Here is a 24,083-nt window from a genome sequence, read left to right on the forward strand (position 1 = left end):
AAGCAGAACCTAAAGCTGAGATTCTACTAATTAAGTCCCCATTTCGTCTGGAACCAGGGTAGTAAAAAGCCCCACCCGGATCAGTATGCCTGACACTTCTGAACCCGAGCCCCTTGGTGCCTCTTGCCTACCTGGAAAGTTGCCTGCACTCTTAAGTTAACTTTTCCCCAAATATAAAACTATTTTAATATTAAACATAATGCTGAATTTGCTTCTTATACCACACACATTGGCCCCACACACCCCCATTCCTCACAGTTCCTCAAATCAATGGTCATGACAGGTGACCCTGAGGGTCTTTTGGCTTGTCATCGTGGAGGATTCTCAGCTGTGCAAGCCACAGGTGCACACTCATATACCTGCCCAGACACTGGCTCTGGGTCCAGGGTCCATAGGGGATAGCTCCACCACCACGGCTGCAGGAATGCTCACTCATATATATCTACATATACACAGCCTTGCTCCATCCTGAACATTAGATGGCACAGAGGCAGACTAAGACACCACCTTGGCCCTGGGATGTCTCCCCCAGCTCCTCCACATGGTCGCAGAGCAGGAGCCAGGCCTGCTGGGAGTTCCAAGCCCAGATGAGCTCACAGGAAACACTGACCTCAGCCTGCAGCCCAGCCCAATGGTCCAGCCAGTCCTCTGAAGCCAGCCACTAGAATATAGAAGAGGGACCAGGCAGCGCAGACTCCACCATGTCCCTTGCCCGGGCCTGGCTCCTACTTAGAAGGAGTGAGTGTGGGTGTGTGAGCTCACGTCTGAGAGCAGCCGCACTGACCACTCAGCAGGCAGGGAGGGAAAGCCATCTGTGGGCTGCTGCCGCCTCCTCCCTGGGCCCCAAGCAGGCATGAGTATGCAAGCTGGTGTTAGGGGAAGGCGGGGGCGTACATGCGGGTGTGACTCCATGGCCATGGAGATGTGTGTGCCTGTGAGGATATGTGAGTGCGTGGCAGGCGGTGGGTACACAGTGTTGCAGTGGACAGTGAGCTGCACAGGCCTGGCTGGGAGTGCATGTCGGAGCCCGGGTGAGGGTCTCAAATTTCTAAGCAAAAGGCTATTGAGCTCATCCTGTCACCCTGTGTGGTCTGGGGTTCCGGAAGGATCAGCATGACCCCTACATAGCACACACTTGCCTCGTGTCTGCAACCACATTCCAGGGCCTGACCCTCAGCACACATGGCTCAGCCTTAGGCTTCCCAACAGGATAAACCATCCTGGCAGAGGGGCCCAAGTCTCGGTCATCCTCATCCCCCAGATGAGGCACAGTGCCTTGCTGGAGGGCTGCTGCATTGACGAGAACTTGTATAGCCAATAGCAACCCCACAAGACTCAGGGTGGGGGCCTCTTACCACCATCACCCCTTCTTGCTAATAGCATCCCTCCTTCCTCTGTGCACCATCCTTCATAGCTTACAAAATACACTAACATCCTCACCACATCCAGGTCTCCAGGCTCCTAGTAGCCTGGAGATAACTGACCCTACCTCTCAGAGAGGAAAACTCAAGTCTCCAGGAACAGAGCTGCTTATCCTGAAGTGGCCAATGGGCTCAGCACCTGCAGGCTGGCTCCTCATACCCCGCCCCCATCCCCATCTCCCCTCAGGGCCCAGTCCATGTGGCCCATGGGCTCTGGGTCACCTAGCAGGAGCCAGCCGTCCACAGGACCACGGCAGAGACAGAGTCATCAGTCTGCCCTCCAGCTCTGCAGCACTCAGAACAGCTGGTGCTTGCAGTCAGTTAGAAGCCACCGGAGGGAAAACCACAACCACAGTGGGCCATGTCCTGGCCCCAAACCTGCACAGCCCGACCGCAGCGCCATGAAGAAGAGGACCACGGGCTGCCCTGGGGCTACATGGCAGTAACCTAGGGTGAGGTCACCTAGCCCCAACTACCTAGGACTAAAACTAGAGCATGGGCCCCAGCCAGGTTCCCAACACCATCTCCACCCCAACTGCACCGTGTGGATCCCCAGAGGAAGAGAGACACTGTACGCGGACATCATCTTCCATCGATCTCGCCATGAGACCCTAAGAGAGGTCTTGGGCCCTGGCACACCGGGACACCCTGCACAGCAGAGCCAGAGTCACTCACTCACCTTGCAAAGCCTCTGAACACCGGTGGGAAGGCCAGGGGGTGGAGTGATGGCACAAAAACAAGGTGAGCCAACTATTTATAGCCCTCATGCAAATTGGCTCAGGTCCACAGGCCCCAAAGGAAGGCCGCTGGCTCAACCTCATCCCTGCTCTGCAGGCCCCCGTAGGCAGCAGGGGTTGGACTCCACATAGGCCTCCATGGGGACCAGCTCCTTGGAGCCAGCCGAAGCCAGCCAGGCCCTTCCCGACCACCTGTCTCTACTCTTCTGCTTCTCTAGCCCACAATAGAGGCAGCCCTATGAAGCAGAGAGCACTGGACTTGGAGTCAAAGGGCCTGGGTGTGAATCAGTGCCCTCACTTATAAAAAAAAAGATCATCCTTCTATACAGATGGCTAATAAACACATGAAAAAATGCTCAATATCACATATTATTAGAGAAACGCAAATCAAAACTACAATGAGGTATCACCCCACACTGGTCAGAACAGCCATCATCAAAAAATCTACAAACAATAAATGCTGGGCAGGGTGTGGAGAAAAGGGAACCCTCTTATACTGTTGGTGGGAATATAAATTGATAAAATCATTATGGAAAACAATATGGAGATTTCTTTAAAAACTAGGAATAAAAGTACCATGTGACCCAACAACCCCACTACTGGGCACGTATCCTGAGAAAACCATCCTAAAAGACACACGTACCACAGTGCTCACTGCAGCACTATTTACAACAGTCAGGACGCGGAAGCAGCCTAGACGTCCATCAGCAGATGAATGGATAAAGAAGTGGTATACATATATACAATGGAATATTACTCAGCCGTAAGAAAGAATGAATCTGAGTCAGATCTAGGGAGGTGGATGAACCCAGAGCCTGTTAAACAGAGTGTAATACAGAAAGAGAAAAACAAATATTGTATACTAATGCATATATACGGAATCTAGAAAAATGGTACTGATGAGCCTATTTGCACAGCAGCAATAGAGACACAGACACAGAGAACAGACTTGTGGACACAGTGGGGAAAGGAGACAGGGACGAATTGAGAGAGTAGCGTTGAAACATACACAGTACCACGTGTAAAGTAGATAGCCAGTGGGAATTTGGTATATAACACAGGGAACTCAACCTGGTGCTCTGTGACAACCAAGAGGGGTGGCCTGGGATGGGATGGGATGGGATGGGAGGGAGGGTTCAAGAGGGAGGGGACATATGCATGGCTGATAGATGTTGATGTATGGCAGAAACCAATACAACACTGTAAAGCAATTATCCTCCAATTAAGAATTTTTTTAAAAAGATCTAAAAAAAAGATTAATTAGAATTAAAAAAAAAATTCATCCCTCTCTGAGGCCAACACACAACAGATTAAGCTTCTAATGGAATTAACTCACTTTATCCTTGTATAGATTCCAGAGGTGCGTAATTTACTGATGAAGAAACAGGCTCAGAGAGACTAAGTGATTTGCCCAAGATCACACTGCTAATAAGTGCTAGAAGAAGGATCTGAATCCAGGCCTATCTGATGTTGCAGCCTACGTTCTTCCTGGACTGCCATGTCAGGAAGAGGAGATGAGGGGCAAGAGGGGACAAAGGTAGAGATAGATAAATGTGCTGGGAGCAGTGTACAGAAACACATCCGTGAGGGTAGAGAAAACAAGAAGGGGGTGAGGGGACCAGAAGGTAAGTCTCCTATGCTTGACCACCCAACCCCCTCCAGGCCTTACCTTGGGGAACCCCCTACTACTGTACAAAGAAGGTGGGTACAGACTCCTGAACTGCTACTACTTCTCCCACCCCACACACTTGGGCCAGACTCCAGTTCTCAAAACCTGGGGAAGACCTAACTGGATCCCAGCCTCAGGGGATGAGGGCTTGCTGGCCCTACTCCCCACCCTGCCCTAGACTGCAGCCCACAGGTAAGGAAAGGTGGTACCAGGCCAGGCCAGAGCAGGCAGCCTGCCTCCTCCAGGGAGGTGGAAACCTGCTCCTAGCCTGTCAGGGGCAGTGGGCAAGGCCAACCTCAAGGTGACCAGAGTGACTGCGCCAGCCGAAGTTACTGGTGCACAGAGGACGATCGTGCACATTATACATTTCCTGTGTGTGTGTGTGAGGGTGAGTGTGTTCCCGTAAGTAAAGGGGGAGAATAGGAACACAGCCCGAGGGGCGTTCTCAGGAACAAGGATGAGCTTTCTTTTTCTACAACAACCACGTGTAACCATTTTGTTAGAGGTAAAAAATAAAACCCATCAAGCCAAAATACCTCCCAAGAGCTGGGCCTTCAGAAAGTGACCTGTCCATCTCCTCTTTATACACAGGGGGAAACTGAGGACGGGGTCCTGTCATTAAGGTTCCCTGGTCTCTAGATTCAGCTGGTTCCCTTCCACCCTAGTCCTTCCCCAGCATTTGGTTCTGCTTCACAGGCCACAGCGGGGTGCCTGCTGGACCGAGGGCCAAAGCAGAGCCCGAGAAGAGAGGCCTCGGGCAGACTTTTGGGGGATAGTGTGAAAACATAAAGGGAAAGTCCCTCTACAAGTCAGCCAGGGGAACAAGAGGAGGCAGGCTGAGGTCAAGCAAAGCAAGGGTGAGCAGGATCAGATGAGGCTCTGGTGAGCCTAGGCTCTGGCTCCCTTGAACGGACCCCTGAGGAGTAAGGAATACTCCCTTCCCATGCCACCCTCCCTCCCAACACACACCTGCCCAGCTCAGGGCGGCCCCTGCCACCTACCCACAAAAGGCACCGCTGCTGACAGTCAAGGCGGGTGGTGGCAGCAGCAAAGCGAAGTGGGGCAGTGTCGGCCTAGGACCTCTGGGGGTGCAAACCCTGCCTGGGGGGCGCGCAAAGTCCAGGCCACATCAGGCCCAAGGGGTGACTGGAGGGAGGAGGACCAGGAAGCCCAGGTAATGGAAGGGAAGGAACGAGAGAGACAGTGTGATGGCAGCAGGGAGCAGGGTTGGCCCCAGTAGGGTTACAACAGGGTAAGGGGGCTGGGCGTGGCAGAAGCTGCCAGGCAGGGCAGGCAGGCAGGCAGGCAGGCAGGCAGGCGGGCAGGCAGGCAGGCAGGCAGGCGGGCAGGCAGGCGGGCAGGCAGGCAGCAGTTCAGCTGGGAGGCTGGCTTCCCCAGATGGCCTTCCCAGACGGAAGCAAGTTAAAGAGGCCACAGGGGTTTCACAACCCAGGAAATGGGCTCAGCAAGAAAAGGAGGTGGGGGAGGGAAGGGCTAGCAAAGATCTTCCAAGGGCCTTCCCCTTGTGCCTGTGTCCCCAGCCCCCACATCCTGGGAGGAGGACCAGCCACGGTCCCAGGTCGTGGGCAAGGCCCAGAGCAGGAGACATGTTCCCCCCACTCCAGGTCAGGACTAGCACCTTATCCCCCAGCTGAGACTCCAATCACTGTGGACTGTCCTCCTCTTCCCCAGTGACCCTTCCTGACTGTCACCACTCCCGGTCCCTCCCTGTTCCATTCTTCTCACAGCTTGGAACCTCCTGGAGAAGGCCCGCCTCTCAGCCTGGCCCTGGCCTGCTCGCCACCTCAAATCTTACCCACTGGCTACTCTGTGAACACGTGCCTCCATCTGCAGTTCCCCTGTGCTTTTGCACACACTGTTCCCTCAGCCAGAATGTCCCCCTGAATTCCTACATATCCTTAAAGATCGCTCTGAAGTCCAGTCCTTTCTTCCCCGCTTTCCAAGAGGTCAGCAGCTCCTCTACCTCACAGGCCCTGGCAGGTTCCCCAGGCAGGTGTCTGGGATCACACTCAGCGGAGGACCTGGGCGTCTGCCTGGAGCTCAGCCTTCCCAGCTCCGGCCACACATCTGACTGTCCTGGGGACACTAAACGCCTCCACTGCAGGTCAAACTGGCCCGCGGACAAGAATCAGAGGAGAGGCTGGGGCAGCACAACTCAATTTTTTGCCATTGTCATTCCCTCAGAACCAACGAAAGACCTGGCTTTCCCCCGTAGGAACACCCGTGCCTAGGGACACAAGATTCTGCACATGATTGCACGTTGGCTCTAGGGCTCCAACACCCAGCCTGGCCCAGGTCACCCTCAGCCCTCCTCAGACCCAGCCAGTGGGCACCACAGTGACAAGACACACCAGGCCCATGGGGCAGCCTGACAGAGGACATGCAAACAAGCATGTCATTATAGAGAAGGACATGACCACCGCTCAGGCAGTGAGAGGGGCTGGGGTGGAATGGGGGCCAAAGGGGCCTGTTGGTGGGAGGACGTCAGGAAGGGCCTCAACGGGGAAGACGCCCAGTGTGACACAGGGCCACCTAGCCAGAGGGTCTGGAAGGGTTAGAGGGGCAGGTCTTGGGACACTGGCTGGTACTGGCTCATGCTCACCCCTGCCGGCATGTATGGCGCATAGGACCTGGGTGGTACAGGCCTGAGTCACTCAGCTGGCCCTAGGATTGGGGAGGCCCTGGGTTCAGCCAGAGGGAGGGCCCCAGGTACCCCTGAGGGAGGAATAAGAGCCCCTTCACAGCCAGACTGAGAACAAGGGGGCCTCTGTGAGGAGCCGGGCTGGGGGGTATGTCTGGGCCTTTCTCGGAATAACGTCACATGTGCACACATGGGCACACCCACCAAAGCAAACACAGCGTTACATGTGGGGAGCCCTGCTTGCAGTGAACACACCCTCACCCTCACACGGGCACAGCTGTAACCATAGGCCCTCACACACTCCTATGACAACTGAGTAGCACAAACACTGAGAAACACACCCCTCTGCAGCGGCTCTCACGTGTTGACAGACACCAGGCCCACACAGATCACATGGGACATTCACACCCTCATTCACCAGCACAGAGAGATCTGCATACACACAAGGTACACACGGGAACGGAGGCGCTCCAGGCAGGCAGAGGTCAACTCACAAGCCGGGAAGGACCCACACGTGCCTGACGAGGGGCGGCCACCAGAAAGTCCCAACGTGGCTTTTTCTGCTGCAGCCGCTGGGGCCCAGTGGCAGGGGACAGGGGAGGGAAGGGCCTGGATGTCAGGCGGGCTGGGTTTCCCCCGCTGAGGGAGGTGGAGAAAGTCCCTCCCGCCCCGGGCGAAGTCCAAAGTGCACAGAGGAAGGAGTGGGCCGGTCAGGCTCCTCCCTGGGTAGCCTTCCTCCTTCTAAGAGGGGAGGTCCTTGGAGGCTGGAAACAGGCTGGAGGTCACAGGTGCAGATACAGGCCTGGTGCACAGAAGAAGGGCCGGTGCTCCTGTGTAGGTGGAGCAGCTGTGCAGGCACCCCATTCAGGACCTCTAGACTCACTGGGAAGAAACTGACAAGGAGATAGTGGGTAATTCACCCAAAACCATGAACTCAATGGGGTGGTCCCCAGAGCGACAGAGAGGGGACTCTGTTTCCAGCCCCAGAACTGCGTGTCTGGCTTTGAGGGAGACAAGGGCCAGTGCTAGATGGAGGGAATGGCTCCTCTGCCAGCCCCCAGAGACCACTCCCCAGCCCTCTCTCAGTGCACCTCTTCCTAGAGTCCCTGTGGTTTTCCTGGTTGTCGACAGTAGCCTTTGTGTTCAGAAGGAGAGATGGCCATCTAAGGCTTTTGCCTTCATCTCTTCCCTGGTGGCTCAGATGGTAAAGAATCCGCCTGAAATGTGGGAGACCTGAGTCCCATCCCTGGGTTTGGAAGATCCCCTGGAGAAGGGCATGGCAACCCACTCCAGTATTCTTGCCTGGAGAATTCCACACATAGAGGAGCCTGGTGGGCTGCAGTCCATGGGATCCTAAAGAGTTGGACACAACTGAGCGACTAAGCACAGCAGAGCACCAGGAGGCGAGCAGGGCCCCGAGGATGCCTCCCCACTTTAGTGATGGGGAGCAAGCTGGAGCGAGGCAGGACTGTGGTGTGCCATCCCATGGCGGGCACTGAACAGAGGAAGTGGAGAGCAGAGGCTGGGTGTGGGCTGGGTTAGGCTGGGCAAGTTTAGTTCAGGTCATGTCTGCCCTGGGCGCCCTGTGACCTTGGTCCAGGCGCTCTGGCACTGTCTGTGAAGGGCATGATCGTGGCCTGCCCGGGAGGTGGTGCTGAGTGTGAGAGCTGTGGCGGCATCCTTGTCAGCCCTGTCATCCTCGCACCAGGTCCTTGCCCCACCTGCCCCACCGCCCCTTTCCAGCTGTCCTATAGTCGCAGGGGCCTCCAAACTTCCTTGGATCAGTGGGGAAAGGGGTTCTCTAGAGCCACACAGCCCCGTGATCCCCTGCTCTGCTGCTCTGAGAAGAGACCAGGCTGGGCAAAGGTAGCTGAGTCCACTAGCAGACCCCAGGCTAACTACTGTCTCTCAGGACCCCAGTCTCCCTGTCTTGACAATGGACACCTCTCAGCTTTCTCCGGCTCTGACACTGAACGACCCTGCAATTCTCCTCCTGTCTCCCCGACCCCCGCATCCCAGCCCCCCTAGTGGACACGGGCCTTGGCCTGTCCTGTTCCAGCCCCGGGCCTCGGCGACTGGCTACTCCAGTGCGCCTGTTTACCCAACACAGCCACAGACATGATCCAAAGCTTCCGGGGCTGTTGTGAAAACAGCGGCTCAGCCACCACAAGCCTGCCCTCACGGGCACCTTGGCAGGGACCTTCGAGGGACAGGCATCCCAGTCCTATAACCAGGGCCTCTTGGACTTGCCCACCAAAGGCCTGCTGAACTCTCTCCTCCCCTCAGTCCCGGCTTTACGTGCTACGTCTCAAGTCTCTGCTTTCAGCCCAGACCCTCCTGAACTGTAATATCCCCAACTCCACCATGCTCTGGAGGTGCTCAAATACGTCCAAACACCTTCCCCATACAAGTGCCCTGGTCTCCTAGCAGCAAGAGCACTCAGGTCAGACACCTGGGGGTCGTTTCCACCCTCCCCTTCCTCCCCCTACAGCAAGGCTATCACTTTTGCCTCCTATCTGTCCTGAAGTCCTCTCTTCTCTCCATCACCACCTCATCCCAGCACCATCGCCTTCCCCAGGCCTGCACCAGCCTGCTCACTGCCCTCCAGCCTCTGCTCTAACATCCAAGGTCCCTCTGCCCCAGTGACTAGAGAGATCGCCTAAGATAGTACAGCAGATCTTGTCACCCCTTGTTCAAGGCCCCGGTTTTTCCCAGACCCCTTTCCCTGACCTCCTGGCCATACCCCACCCTGCTCCTCAGCCCCAACCCCGGCAAACCACTTTTGGTCCCCTAAACATCCACATTCCTTTCTGCTCAGGAGCCTCCGAACTCACTGTTTCGTCTTCCTGCTCCTCTCCCAAAACACATACTGGCTCTTTCTCATCATTCAGGTCTCTGATGCACACTCCTGGATCTGCCCATTTCACAGATGGGATGACTGAGCCTTCAAGCAGCCTAGTCCCTGGCTTCAGTACACAGCTAGTAAATATCAAGCAAGGATTTGAAGTCAGATCTGTCAACGCCTGCAGCAGTCTTGCTCCTAAACCTTCAGGAGACCCTTACTTACACTCCCAGCCCAGGCCCCTGCCCCTCTCCACCCTCCAGGCTTCTGGCCTCTGCCTACTGCAATGTCATCATTACCACTCAACACCTGAGGCCCCCAGCCCCTTACCACTCGCTAGCGAAAGCGGAACCTCAGCAACCCCCTCACAGGGCTGACCTTCTGCGTGTCCCTGGGACAGGCAGGGTCCTGCCACCAGCTGCCACCTGGTGAGGATGTGTGCATGAATGTGTGTGAGGGGATCTCCAGCTCTCCCCACCCCTCCAGGCTCCATCAGCCCCCATGTTCGCCTCCTTCCCCAGCCCAAAGACCGACTTCAAGAGTCCCAAGTGGAGATAGGCTGGCAGCAGGGCTCAGCAGCAACTCCCACACCAGCAGCCTCAGCTTTTCCAAACCCCATGTCCCGCAGGGGGCCAGAGCAGGGGAGAGGTCTGGGGGAGGCCTGTGGGGGCAGCAGGCAGCTGTGCCTGCCTTTCCCTTCCCTGCATCCATTTGTCAGGAGATCTGTTTTTCTCCTTTTGAAAGGGAGTGAGGGGGAGAAGAGCAGGAGAGGGCTCGGCCGTTGAGTGGGCACAGCTGCTCCACCCTGGAGTTCTTCTCCTTGGAGGACCCAGAACAGATTGAAACAACAGAACCCTCCCCATCCTGCAGCGTTACCACTGGAGGCAGAATCGGTGGCTTCTCAGTCAGGCTCCACAGCCACTTGGCCCTGTGATACTGGGCCTGTGCCCAGGCCATCAGCCGATAATAATCCCATCATCAGTACCACTTGCTGTTCTTCAAACAGTTACCACGAACCGGGAGCTGCGTGCTTTATATAACTACAGTTTCCACTTCTTCATGGAGAAGGAAATGACAACCCACCCCAGTATTCTTGCCTGGGAAATCCCATGGACAGAGGAGCCTGGCAGGCTACCATCCGTGGGGTTGCAAAGAACCGGACACAACTTGGCGACTAAACCACTGCTACTCCTTAAACATGAACAGCGTGCCAGGCACAGTGCTGGCTACTTTGCATACATCATCTGTTGTTTCCAGCACAACCCAGTAAAGGTGGATGCTGTTGTGGTCTGAGGTGTCAGAGGGGGACACTGAGTCACTGGGAGTCAAAGCCACTTGCCCAGGTCCATTCATACAGCTGCTTAGAGCTGCCTAATCCCACAGATGCAGCCCAGCATCTCTCACACACAAGGTGCCCTTCCTGCCAGAGCCTGTGCTCTGAGCCTCGGCTTACAGCTTGGAGGAAAGGAGGAGCTGGGGTCATGGTGGCTGCGGGGCACTCCGTGGCCTCAGCACCCCCATTCCCCTCCTTGACTCTCCATCCTGGGCTGGCCAGCAGTGGCCGTGGAAAGCCTGATCGGTCGACCTAACCCACTGTCCAGACACTGTTCCCCTTGGGGGCCAGGCTGGGGCGGAGCGAGCCGCAGATGGAGAGCTGGTCAGTCCCACTTTAAAACCACTTCCTGGGCAGCCCAGAGGAAGTGGGCCTCCGGAAACACCTCAGATGGTTTCTCCTTGGGCCCGGACCTTGGAAAGTGCACAGACTGCCCCGGGAGAAGTCCCCTGCCTGCCTCCCAGTCCCCGGGGCCCAGCAACTCTGCCTGTACCAGGCGTGGACACTGCAGGGCACGGACAAGCTGATAGAATCGCCCACCCGCCTGTGAGCACCTTGGGCCCATGACCACAGACAGCCCACTTCCTCCTCTGTGGCAGCAGCCACAAACGGCACAGCTGACATGGCTCCTCCCCCGCACTCATCCCCCCTCCCCCCGCAACATCAAGCCCGGTCAGCCTGGGGGCCTGGCCCAAGCGGCATAACTGGTAAATGTCTGGGCAAAGCTCACCTCCAAGGGTGGCGCTGTCCCCTGGAGTGCCTGTGGTCACAGTTACACCTCAAACCTCACCTTCAGTGCCAGATTCAGGCTGAGCTGTGACGCTGACCAAGGACCGCCGCCCCCACCCCTTCCTGACCCAGAATGGGCACAGTGTGGTATGTGTGGGCAGGCGTCTGAGTGCACGGATGACTGGGTGAGCGGGTGAGCGTCTGTGTGCGTGTTTGAGCGTGCCTGCCAGTGAGTGCATGTGAACACCTGTGTACGTGTGTGCGCATGTGTGGTGCGTGTGCAGGCACTCGTGGGTTTGCAGGTATGGGGGCAGAGTGCAGCTCAGCTTCTGTATCCCTGTGTGTGTTTATATGCCTATGCTGGTGAGGTAGGTGACCTCTGAGAGCAGAAAGTAGGCTGGCTTCAAGGTTAATTAATTGGACTTCTTAGGGAATGAGGCTCAGTGGTGGGCGGGAATGGCCCCCTGACCTCACATAGCCGAGTTCCCCAGCCAACCAAGGACACATTACTCCCTTCCCACCAAGTTTGAGGAAAGGTTGAATAAACAGAAGACCCAGCATAGACCCTACCCTTGTTTAGCCCCCACTCCCACTCCAGGAGCCAGGGCCCTGATGTCCTGCCCTCCCTCCAAGGGGGACCCCAGCCCCCACCGTCTTTTCACCCTCAAGATCTGTAGGTGCCAGAGCCAAGGGGGTGGGACTGAGGGGTTGATCTGGGAGGACTCTGAAGGAAAGAACATCTTTGCCACCCTCAGAAGCCCCCAGTGCCCCCAAGGATCCTGTTCACTGGACTCTGGACACCCAAAGGGTAACTTTCACTTCTGTACTGTAATGCAGGTGGAAGGGGGCAAGTGTGACCCAAAGGAGGGAACTTTGAGCTTTATAAGGCACCTGATAGAGTACAGCCTTCCCCAGCATTCCACAGAGACTTCCAGCACATCCTGAATCTGGGGGCTGCAGACAGAGACTTCAGGTCTCTCCTCTGGCCCCAGAAAGGCCAGGGAAACAGGGTGAACTGGGGATGTGGAAGAGAGTTTGGTTGTGCCAGGAGCTGGGAGACCTTGTGTCCAACCCCTAGAAGGCCCAGGGCAAACTTCAGTTTCCCTGTGTGATGATGAGGACAGCCTGAGGCAGAGAAAGGGGCCATGGAAAAGCAGATACATCCGCTCTCACTCCGGCTCAAACAACACCTCCTCTCTGACCGACCAGCACAGTGTCACCACTCTTGGCACCCAATCACCGGTGGCCCCAGGTCTCTGAGCTTCAAGGCCAAAGCCTTCCCTGGGCCAGAAGCCACTTCCCGGCAGGGAGCTTTCGGGGCCAGAGTGAACTGCTACCCTCCCTGGGCACCCAGACCCCACACACAGACTAAGGACTCTGTGTGCGTGCCACCCCCCACTTCCACAACCCCATACCGACTCCAGGCCCAGGGCAGAAGGGGAGAAGCCCAAAGTGGAAGGCCATCCCTGTACACTGTCCATCTGTCCACCTGCCTAAAAGGACCCAGTCTTACCTGAGGCTCCCAGATCCCCGTAGCCTCTAGTCCTGGCTGCCGCGGCCACCACCGCCACACAAGCACCACCAGAAGTAGGCCTGTGCCCTCACCTGGGCCAGTCCCCGGCAGATCTGCAAGAGCAAGAGAAAACAGCTGAGCCGGCAGGCACCACCGAACAGGCTTTCCCCATCTGTCAGCCCCAGCATGGCCGACACAAGCCTGGGTCAGCCTCGTCTGGTTCTGAGACCTTGGCCTCTTTGGGCCTGGCTGTCTATTCTGTGAAGTGGGGTATTGGGGCCATCTTTTCCAGGGCACCGGCTATGTGTCTACTCCATGCTAGGGGTCGGAAGACTATGTCTTAGCCCTTGGAGCATTTCCGGGTTACAGACACAGCAAAAAAGCTGTCCCCAATCCTCTCATCTTCAAGAGCCTGCCCTGTGGGCTTGGAGGCCTACGGTTCAATCAGGGACCACTGCTTTATGGCCTGGGGCAATTCCTCTGAGCCTCAGTTTGTCTCATCTCTGAAGTGGGGCAATGTCTTAAGTGGTTGTGAGGTTCCAATGATGTGGTGTGCCAGCTGCTGTACTGAACTCACTGGAGTGCCAAACGAACAATGACACTTTTTCATTCTTTGTTTTGTACCTTCTAGTTCAGATGATTCTCTCATTACTGTTGTGCCCATTATACAGCTTTAAAAACAGAGGCCCAGAGAGATCCTAGAAGGAAGTAACAGCAAAGGCAGCAAGATACCCCAGGTCTCCTGGCTGAAAGGTCTAAGCACTTTCTCTGCAGGCCAGGCCAGGTCTCCACCAAAGATTCTCTTTCCCAGATGCGAGCCCCTCCTCCCACTGAAGACCCCCATCACCACTCCCTTGGGACCGAGGCACCCTCGAGTTTTATCATTTTGTCTGCACTTCAAGTTATTTCTAATTTTAAACTCCAATTAGCTGTGCCAGCTAAACGGTGTCAGTGCCCTGCGGTCACAACTCCAAATCACCTCCACCAGCACCATTTCTGCTGCTGAGACTGGTGGAGGGTATCATGTGGGCTGGCCTCAACAGGGCTGGATGCAGGTAGGGTCTCTGTCAGCCATCTTCCCTCCAAGCGGATGGGAGGGGGCAAGAGCTACATCACAGGCAGGAAGTTGGGTTGGGGCTATCTGGGCTTTTAGCAGCTCCAGCTCCCAGGAGAATGGGGACCATACAGTTCGGAGGGGCTTCCCTGGTGGCTCAGTTTTAAAGAATCAACCTGCTAATGCAGGAGACACAGGTTCAATCCCCGGGTGGGGGGAGATTCCCCTGGAGAAGGAAATGGCAACCCACTCCAGTTTTCTTGATTGGGAAATCCCATGGACAGAGGCGACTGGAGGGCTACAGTCTATGGGGTCGCAAGAGTCGGACATGACTTAGTGACTAAACAACAATGATGATGATGACAACACTTGAGGGCAGGTAAGTGTTCACCAAACAAGATTTAGCATCTGCTGAGCTTTCACTATGGACCAAGGCTGGAGGACCTCTGGTCCTCACAACTTTGTCCACTCTGCAGATAAATAAGAAAACCGCCTTAGAGAGGCCTAGTTCCCGGCTCTTGTTCTTAAAAGGCACAGTGAGTATTTAAGCTTAAATCTTTCTTGGGTCAAGCCCAAGGTCTTGCTCACAACACTGTGACTTAGGGTGTCTGTGAACTTGAGAGAGTGGAGGAAGGTGAGAAATGGAGGGTTTTCCCCATCTTCCCAGGAGCCAGCACTGGGCTTGAGTGTGTCACACGCACATCCACAACCTCATGACCTCCCACATGTACATACACACGTGCGTGCACGCACACACACAAGGGCTCTTACCTTCCCTCTCAGCACTGCCGCCCCAGGGCACAGGCAACATACACCTTGTTGCACCTCCTTCTGCTACTGACACCCACGCCCAAGCACTCTCGGTTCCCCACAATCACAGTGACTCCCCAAGCACACATCCGCACAATTTCATATAGTCACAGTGTGAGTCTCCCACCAGTCATTCGCTTAGCCTCGCCCCCAGCCAAACTCCTGTCACACGCCAGATCCCTTATACCACCCTACAGCCAAATACAACTGTCCAAACACCTCCACATCTCTCTCTCTCTCTCTCTCTCTCACACACACACACACACACAAGCACAACTGCCCTCTATTGGCTTGTCCACCACACCCCAGCTCAGGCCACAGCAGGAACGAGGAAACCCAAGGGACCAGTCACCTCCCTCAGTGACCAGGTCAGCCTGGTCACAGCAGCTCAGTGCAGAGAACATGTAAGTGCGTGCGCGTGCACACACACACACGAGCCTGGGGGGCTGACACTAACACTGATGGCTATATGTGGGTCACTATGACATACCCAGCGTGCAACACAGGACCCTCCAGGCACATGGGCACACATCCCAACACATAGAGGGGAGTCTGGTGACAAAAAACAGTCCATACATAGCTGCAAAGAGCACGAAGAGCTTCAGGACACCCAAACAAACATACACACATACACACAGGCAAGTCACACATGTTTAAAAGGACACATGGGGCAAGTCCCAGACCTGGGGGCAAAGAACACACAAGGAGACACAGATATACAACATACCTACGTGATAGGTACAGGCAACTGAGCACAAGAAGACAAGGTCCAGGCGCATAGTGTAGGGGCCAGAAGAGAAAGGAATGTCACTACTCCAAATCTACTCACACCAAATCCTTCTCACCGGGTTCAAGTGGGGGGCTCAGTGGGCTCTCCCCTCCCTGACAAGGACAAACAGGGGAGTTGGGGAAGTGGGGCACTTCTATCGCCTGACTCTTCACCTCTCTTCTCCTCCACCCCTTCCTCTCTCCTGGCTGGGCCCCTACAGGGGAAGCATCTGGATTGGGAAGGGACCACCAGAGGAGGGGGCGCAGGGAACGGCAGCGGGGGGATGGTGGAGACTGGAGCCACGCCCAGCCCGGAGACAGATGGGGAGAAACACACAGAGAAGGAAAGAAGAGAGCAAGCGAAGAGGAGGCGCCGCGGCGGCTGGGCCGGGCAGGGTCCCAGGGGCGGGAGGCGAGGCCCAGTGGATAGCCTGGTCTCAGCCCCGTGGTAAAAAAAAGAGAGGCGGCCGACAGGCAGGGGGCGGCGAGCGTGGGCCGGGGGCGCAGCTCCCAGAGGACAGGATCTAGAGGGTGACCGGAGGCAGGGTCGGATGGGGTGATGGGGAGCCAGGAGGGCAAAGGGCAGACAGATGGGGACCAGGGAGAGGCGGGCGGGGAACACTGAGGGAGTGGGGACGGATGGACGGACAGAGAGCTCGAGAAATTTGGAACAGACGAGAGGACCCTCAGAGGCGCTGGAGACACGAGTAGAGAGGGGCCGAGAGCAGACGGATGAGAGCCCCTCGGCCTCCACCGCTGGACAAAGGGCCAGACTGACCGACAGGGTTACGGAGGCACCGACGGGTCTCGGAGCTCGGCGGGACTTTCGCCGGCCGCAGCTCAGTTTCTTAGTTTCGGAAACGGGAACCGGAGCGGGGAGGGGGAGGAGCGGCGCGCCCTCGGGGCCGCCCGATCCTACGGCCCGATCTTACGGCCCGGCACGCACTCACCTCCGGGCGCAGGGCCAGGCGCCAGGGGTCGCGGTGGCTGGGGTCCGGCTCGCGGCGCGGCTCCCGGGAGCGCTCGCGGAGAGGGGTCGGTGCGCGCCAGACCTGGACGGGCCCGGCGGCCGGTGAGTTACCACCCGGGCCTCGGCGCGGCGGGCGAACGCCGGGGGTCGCTCAAGAGATCCCAGGTCCGCCGCCTCCCGCTCCCGCGCAGCGGCACACGGAAGTGCAAGGGGGCGGGGCGGCGCGACCTCACCCAGGTGCCGGCCCCAGTCTCGGCCCGCCCCCGCCCTGGGCCCGCCCCTCCGAGGCCCCGCCTCCGCCGGCCACCCCCGGGGGTCCAGCAGCTCGGCTTCCCCAGGCCCGCCACTCAGTGTCTGGGCCTCTCCGCCGGCCCGAGCACCCCTCGCCCCACTTAGGGCACGAACGGGCCCTCAGAAGGGGCCTCATTTTACTGAGGGCGCGGAGGCCCCGGGGGCCCTTTCCCCACCCTACGCCCCGCACTCGGAGCCCGGGAGGCGACGGCGGGGGTTCCCCAGTTCCCAGCGCTGGCGCCCGGGACTCCCTGCCCGCCAGCTGGCCCTCCTCGCCGGGCCTTCGCTCTTTCTCTTCCTGTTGGCTGGAGTGCGGACGCAGCCGGGCTCGGTGCCCGCCGCCAGGCCGGCTAGTCCCGACTCTGTGCCCGGAGACGAATGGGAAGACTCCAGGGCAGGAGGCTCTAGTCGGTCCACCGGTGCTGGTCAAGCGATTCTGAGAGCGACTCCTACCCTGATCCATGAATATTCCTCCCCCCTGCCCCTGCTTTTCAGAGTTCCCCATAGCCTCTGGGAGGCTCCTGAGCTTCCTTTCTAGACTTAGAACTTGATTATCTGGCATAACTCATTCATTCATTCACTGAGTACCCTCTGGGCTTCAAGTCTGGAGAGAGAGAAAGGCCCAGGGAATCCATTCCTTTGCCCCAAGTATCAGAAAACCATTCCATAACGATTCCATACTCCAAAGAAATGTCAGTTTCCAGAGGAAAAGAAGAGGGTTCCAGTTCCAGACCTATCCTCCTGGGGGACCACCTAGAGGTCATGCGGACAGTCTGGACAGCTCTTTCCAGCTGAGGCATAAGGGATGAAAATGGGAGACAATCCCCGAGGAGGCCTGAGCTGATCAAGGGGCCCATGGCCAAAACAGGCCATGGCCAGGACATTAGTCTTCTCAAGGAGCGAGTGCTGGCAGCTATTAGAATGGAATGGGCTTGTGGAGGAAATGGATGGGATATAGTGGCTGAGGAGAAGAGAAGGGCTGGATAGGGCCAGAAGAGCTGCCTAGGTTGGGGAAGATGGGTGGGAAGAAGGGTCCAGACCTTCTGGGTTACAGGGCTGTGGGGATGGCGGGGGAGGGGTTGTCTAATGACACCTCCAGGGATGCAGAGCCCTGGCCAAGATGGGAATCTGAAAGTGTGTGTGTGTGTGTGTGTGTGTGTGTGTGTGTGTGTGTGTGTGGCAGGGGTGTGTCTGAGCTGGAAAGAAGAATACTATTGATACAATGATTTTTCCCACACATGGTGGGATGGGGATGCATGCTACCCTACATTCCACAAAGAAGACCTAGTTTGAAAACTGCTTAATGTCTAAGTTCCCAACTCTGATGCCTGTCCCTTACCCCACTGGGGTTGGCTCTGTCCACCAAGATGGACCCTTCAGGTCACACTGGACCATCATTTAGGAAAGAAATCTTATGCCTTACTGCCTACAACCAATTTTTTGTACACACTGTTCCCTGGGCCTAAATGTCATTTCCTACCCACTCCCAAATCTCTACCTGTCTTGGTTGTGTCCATTCAAATGCTACTCCTCCCTGATGTCCAGCTGTGAATCCATGGGACTTCTTGAGCTAAAGGACTCTATTCATTAGTGTGTTCTGTGTCCTAGTCCCCACCCCCACCCCATGGCTTAGTTGGGCTTGAGCTGAAGAAAGGGTGAGCAAGATGAGTTTCAGGTGACTTTTGCTCACCTGGAATCAAGTTTCCTCTCTGGCTCCTCCCTCCAGGTCCACAGTGGCCAGCTGAGCCTCTCCCTCATTGTCAACAATAGGCCCAGCTGGTGCCAGGGACCACTGGAAGGAGGGCAATGAGGGCCACCACTTGGAGATTTCTAGGTCCAGCCACCAGACCTTTGCTCCCACACCCTGAGGTTCACCTTGGAAAATGGGAAAGAAGAATAATGGCCATCACTGATGGAGCTGCCCCAGTGACAGGTCCTGTGCTGGGTACTGAATCTGGGCAACCTGATCAGACCTTAAGACCCTTTACAGTGAAGGCCACTATTAGTGCCACTTTTGGTGATGAGTAAACTGAGTCTCAAATCCACTTGCCCAAGGAGACATAGCTAGTAAATGGCAGAAATGAGATTCAAACCAAGGTCTGCCAGGCTCCAAAGTCCATGTTTTACATCAGGGGTTCTCAGTCTCAGTGATGCTAACCTTTGGGTCAGATCATTCTTTGCTGCAGGAGCTGTTCTCTGCACTGGAGGATGTTTAGCAGCATCCCTGGCCTCTACCCACTAAAAATGTCTCCAAAAAAGGGAACCCTCCTACACTGTTGGTGGAAATGTAAATTGGTGCGGCCACTATGGAAAACAGTATGGAGGTTCCTCAAAAAAAAAAAAAAAAAAAGCTAAACTAAAAATGAAATAAAGCTGCTATATGACCAAGCAATCCCACTCCTGGGCATATACCCAGATAAAACTATAATGTGAAAAGACACACGCATCCCTATGTTCAGATCAGTACTATTCAAAATAGCCAAGACATGGAAACAACCTGTCTGTCAACAGATGAAGGGACAAAAAAGATGTGGTACTTATGGAATATCATTGCTGCTTAGTTGCTAAGTCATGTCCAACTCTTTTGCGACCCCAAGGACTGTAGCCAGCCCAGCTCTTCTGTCCATGGGATTTCCCAGGCAAGAATACTGGAGTGGGTTACCATTTCCTTCTCCAGGGAAACTTCCCAACCCAGGGATCGAACCCACGTGTCTTGCACTGGCAGGCAGGTTCTTTACCACTGAGCCACCAGGAAAACCCACATATAGAGTACTACTCAGCCATAAAAAAGAATGAAATAATACCACTGCAGCAACATGGAGATGGACCTAGAGATTATCACACTAAGTGAAGTGAGTCAGAAAGAGAAAAATAAATACCATATGATACCACTTACACAAGGAAATCTAAAATATGGCAAAAATGAAGCTATCTACAAAAGAGAAACAGATTCACAGACATAGAGAACAGATTTGTGGTTGCTGAGGGGGAAGGGAGATGAGGGAAGGATGGACTGGGAGTTTGGGATTAGCAGGTGCAAAGTATTATATACAGGATGGATAAACAACAAGGTATATAGCACAGGGAACTATATTCAATGTCCTGTGATAAACCATGATGGAAAAGAATATGAAAAAGAATATACATACATACATGTATGTATATATGTAGTTTATATATATGTAAACTGAATCACTTCGCTGTACAGCAGAAATTAACACAACATTGTAAATCAACTATCCTTCAATAAAATAACATAAAAAAAAATGTCTCCAGATACAGTCAAATGACCCCTAGGGGGCAAAACCACCCTTTGTTGAGAACCACTACTTTAGAGCAGGGTTAGCGTTGTAGGAACAAGGATTTATAAAGTAGACATCAGGAAGCACTTTCCTTGCCCTCAGGATTATGCAGACTCGAGAACTCCGGGGCTGCAAGCATACACTGGCCTCAGCCAACCTTTCTCCCCTGGAGATGCCAAGAGAAGGCAAGATGTCCTCAGAGAAGGTGGAGGGGCTAAGGCTATGCAGGTCACACTGTGGTCAAAGCAGAGACGGGATGCAGGTGGGCTCCCATCTAGAGACAGGCGCTGGGATCTAGGACACAGGGAATCCAGGCCAAGCTGGGCTGGAGTGGCTCTGCACGTTGGAGTTTCCCTTTGGTGCCACACTGGATGTGCAAGGGCACGGTCCAGATAAGCTTGCTTTTATGCCCCTACAAACTGAATGGTACTGACCTTAGTAGGGCCTGCTGAGGCTTGGGAGCAAGCCTGGGCTGTGTCACATGTTAACTGTATGACTCTGAGCAGGTGACCACACCTCTCTGATCCTAGGTTCTCACCTGTGAAATGGGCTGATGACAAACCACCACTTTGGGGGCTAAGTGTTGTGTGAGATGATGTGCGTGGAGCCTCAGCCAGGGTGGACACCTGGTGAGGCTCAGCTCACCTTGGCCATGGCCCAGGTAAGGTCAATTTGCCAAGTCACAGGTTGTCAGCCTTGGAAGAGTCCTCGATAGCCTGTCATGACATGGGGCATAAATCCCCAAGCATAGCTGGGTCCACAGCAGCCACCCAGAAGTGGTACTTTCCCTTCTTCCCTCTCTAGGTTTGCAGCCAAGGAAACGGGCCCATCAGAGGCAGCACTGAGCAGCCAGCCACTAGACTCCCACCCCCAGCATCCACCCTGTCCCCATGAAGGCTCCCGGAGGGTTAGACCAGAGGAGGGGCAGCCTGACCTCTGCAACCACTACGCCACAGAGGCCACGAACCCTGGAGGCCCTCAGACCCCTCCACAGGAAGTCCAGGACTCAGCCAAGCAACGTGGAAAGGACCTGGACATCCCTCAATCTCTGGGGGCGGACTGTCCACCTGAGCCGGCAGGAAGGAGTCCCTCACTTGAGCCCTGCCAAGAGTTGGTCCTTGATTTAGCCTCTCTGCCTCTGATCCCTCTCTGTTTCTGCTTCTCTGTATCACCATCCCTCTCCCTGAGGCTTTGGCTGCCAGCACCACCCCCATCACACCCAGAGCACTAGGCTGGCCAAGGGAGAGTGGGGCTCATGTTTCAGGGTTAAGAAGGCCAGGCTAGCAGAGATGGTGCTCCTGAGCAACTCCTAGGGATGGCAGAACCTGGATGGATCCTGCTGGGTCTAGTGCAAGTGAGAAGGGCACTTGGAACATAGTCCAACATGTAGCAGTGCCTCAGGTCACTGAAATGATGGTGGGCTTGGATTTCTGCCTCAGACACTGGGTAGTAAGGGCAGAGGCCTTGAGGGTAGTACCAAATGGCAGGAAGTGCCAGATTAGGGACCTGGAGAGGCCAAGTTTACATCCTATGTCTTAACTGTGCCTCAGCTTTCTCAACTGTGGAATGGGCACAATAACAGTAATACTGGCCTGGTGGGTGGCTGAGAAGTTGGACAAGATCAAGCTTGTGGGGTACTCTGGGAGCAGAGCTCAATCCATACTGGTGTTAACTGGGAAAGAGTTAGTGAGGCCAGCTAATGGTTCACAACTCCTGTCCTCAATACATCTGTGTTTGGGTGGAACTTCAGAAATACTTGGAGGAGACAAGGGGAAGGTGCTTTCTGGGAGTTCAGGGCACAGAGCTTTCCTAGGGTTCTTACAGGGTAAGCAGCCCCTGGACTACCCCGGTCCTGCTCTGACCACCGCACAACCCCTGCTCTTCCGCCTCCTCTACCCCTCGGCCCACCAAAGGGGCGTGGGTGGGTGGTGTTGTCAGGGGCAGTCACAAAGTAATAGATATTCCCTGGCAAGGAGACCCAGAGGAACTCCCAGTTTCCAGCACCACCCCTACCTCTCACCCGCACACAGCAGTACCCCGGGCTGCTAAGATCTGCCAGGTCTCACTGTAGGCTCTGACACTTGAGGAGTCGGGGGTGGTAGGGTGTTCCGTCACCCACAGGGCGTGAAGGGCCGCGGGCTCCATCAGCTCCCTGGCTTGCTCACCTGCCTCAGTCTCCCTCCGCAGCGGGCAGCTCACCAAGCCCGGTTTGGCGGTTGGGAAACAGGGACCGCGGGTAGGAGCGGCCCTAAGCCGACAGGGTGCAGATCGACCGCCAGGCACACCCCTACCCCACCCCAACAGTTTCGCCCCCAGCAGCGGCCGCCGCGCACACGCCCCCGCAGGCGCGTCTACCGCGCACCGGGCCCCGCCCCGCCGGGCCCCCGGGAGGCCTTTCTCAGCCGCGGGCAGAGGCGTCCGCCCCGTCACGTGACTCAGGCCCGGCTATAAGAGACCCGGCTCTATTCCCGGATCGGGCCGGCGCCTGGAGGCTGGAGTGGCGCCGCCTTCTGGGCCGCGGCGGCGCCCTCTCGCCCTTAGCTGCTGGCGCGGTCCCGGAGTCAGAGACTCGGGCACGCCCATTTTATGGATGGCGTAACCGAGAGCCTGGGCGAGAGTGTTGTCCAAGGCACCTCAACCAGCGCCCTGGCTGGGAGGACAGGGGGCTGGATGGGGGATGCCAAACAGGGACGGAGAGTCACAGAAACCTAGAAGAGAAATGAATGACACACATTGGCTGTTCTGATGAAAAATAGAGCAAGTTAAGGAAAACAAAGACAAGTTTACAGAGATAAGTAGAAATTTGTCGTTATTGCACTGATAATTTCATCTCCTCAGACCTACAGTCCACACTGTCATTGCATCTTAAAAATTGTCTTACTGGAAAGCACAATCAGGGCAGGCTTCCTGGAGAAGGTGGCTGTGTGGAGGTGGCAGAGCAGTCTGGGGCTCAAGACCCCTCGTTCATTTTACCTTGGTACCAGGATGAGGGATCCCAGGCTCCTGACCAAGCTTCACACAGGGATTGCCAGCAACGCTTGGCAGGGCTGTAAGCAGGGGCAATGAGCAGTGCCTGGAGAGAAGTGGTTAGGCCAGTTGGACCAGCAGAGCCTGAGCAAGGTGCCTGCACAGCCAGCACCTTCCATTCTGACTCCTCCAGGAATCTGAGAGGCACTGGGGCGCCAGGACAGCCCTGCCAACTCACCGCCCTGACCCCCCCCCCACCCCACTCCTCCTCAAGGCCACTGCTCAGGTTGTGCTTTGCTTTTAAAATGCCATTCCATTAAGCTCTTAACCATCTAACAAGACCCCATGCAAGAGGTCCTCCTCTAGATTCCTGTCTCTAACTGAGGAGGGCCTCTGCTTCCTATGAGCTTTGCCCTCACCTCCATCCCACTACTGGCACGGTCCAGGGTCTTTCCTGGGGCACTGACCACATGTACAGAGGCTCCACAGTAGGAAGAACTCACATGCTGCTTCCACACTAACTGGCTGTATGACCTTGAGCAAGTGTCAGCCATCTCTGAGCCTCAGTTTCCTCATTTGTAAAATCCGGAGCCCATGAGGCTGCTCTGAGGTTGGATTGAAATGTTGGTTGCAGAGGGTCCAGACCTGTGCCCAGCACTGGACACAGGCAGCTGAGCTGTTCACATCTGTCTCCCCAAGCTCTGAGCTCCCTAGGCACACATATGCATCCTTGTCAATGTCCAGCAGCCTGCAGTGGAAAGAGACAGGTTGGCAAGGAGGAGCTTCCCCAGGGAGCTAAGTCTCACCTTTAGGCTACTTGCCCACCCTACCACTTTCACATGCCTTGGCCTTGCCTCTGCCTGTAGCCTTCTGCAGGCACAGGCTGAGGCCATCTTGGCCACAGTGGCTAGGCAGGTGGCCAGGCTATTGGGCAGGCCTTGGACAGCAGGATGGTGAGCCGTTGGGGCTAGAAACGCAGTCTGTTCCCAGGCCAGCCCTTCAGGGTCTGTGGGCA

At 55.9% G+C, this 24,083-nt stretch overlaps 1 protein-coding gene across 7 annotated transcripts in view; it reads right to left on the reverse strand.

Annotated features, from left to right (window-relative positions):
• The window catches only part of PRKCD (protein kinase C delta), a 36,300-nt gene extending 13,913 nt beyond the window's left edge, over window positions 1–22,387 (reverse strand). For 2 of the 7 annotated variants that reach the window (XM_044933821.2, XM_044933817.2), the window contains exons 1-2: window positions 16,489–16,691; window positions 12,907–13,019 (exon numbers count right to left, since the gene is read on the reverse strand). The gene's annotated coding sequence lies outside the window, so the exon portion shown is untranslated. The other 5 variants (XM_006050257.4, XM_006050255.4, XM_044933818.2 and 2 more) reach the window with 4 other exon arrangements.
• Window positions 22,388–24,083: the final 1,696 nt, after the last annotated feature.

Source organism: Bubalus bubalis, chromosome 21 (assembly GCF_019923935.1).
Source record: "Bubalus bubalis isolate 160015118507 breed Murrah chromosome 21, NDDB_SH_1, whole genome shotgun sequence".
NCBI lineage: Eukaryota > Metazoa > Chordata > Mammalia > Artiodactyla > Bovidae > Bubalus > Bubalus bubalis.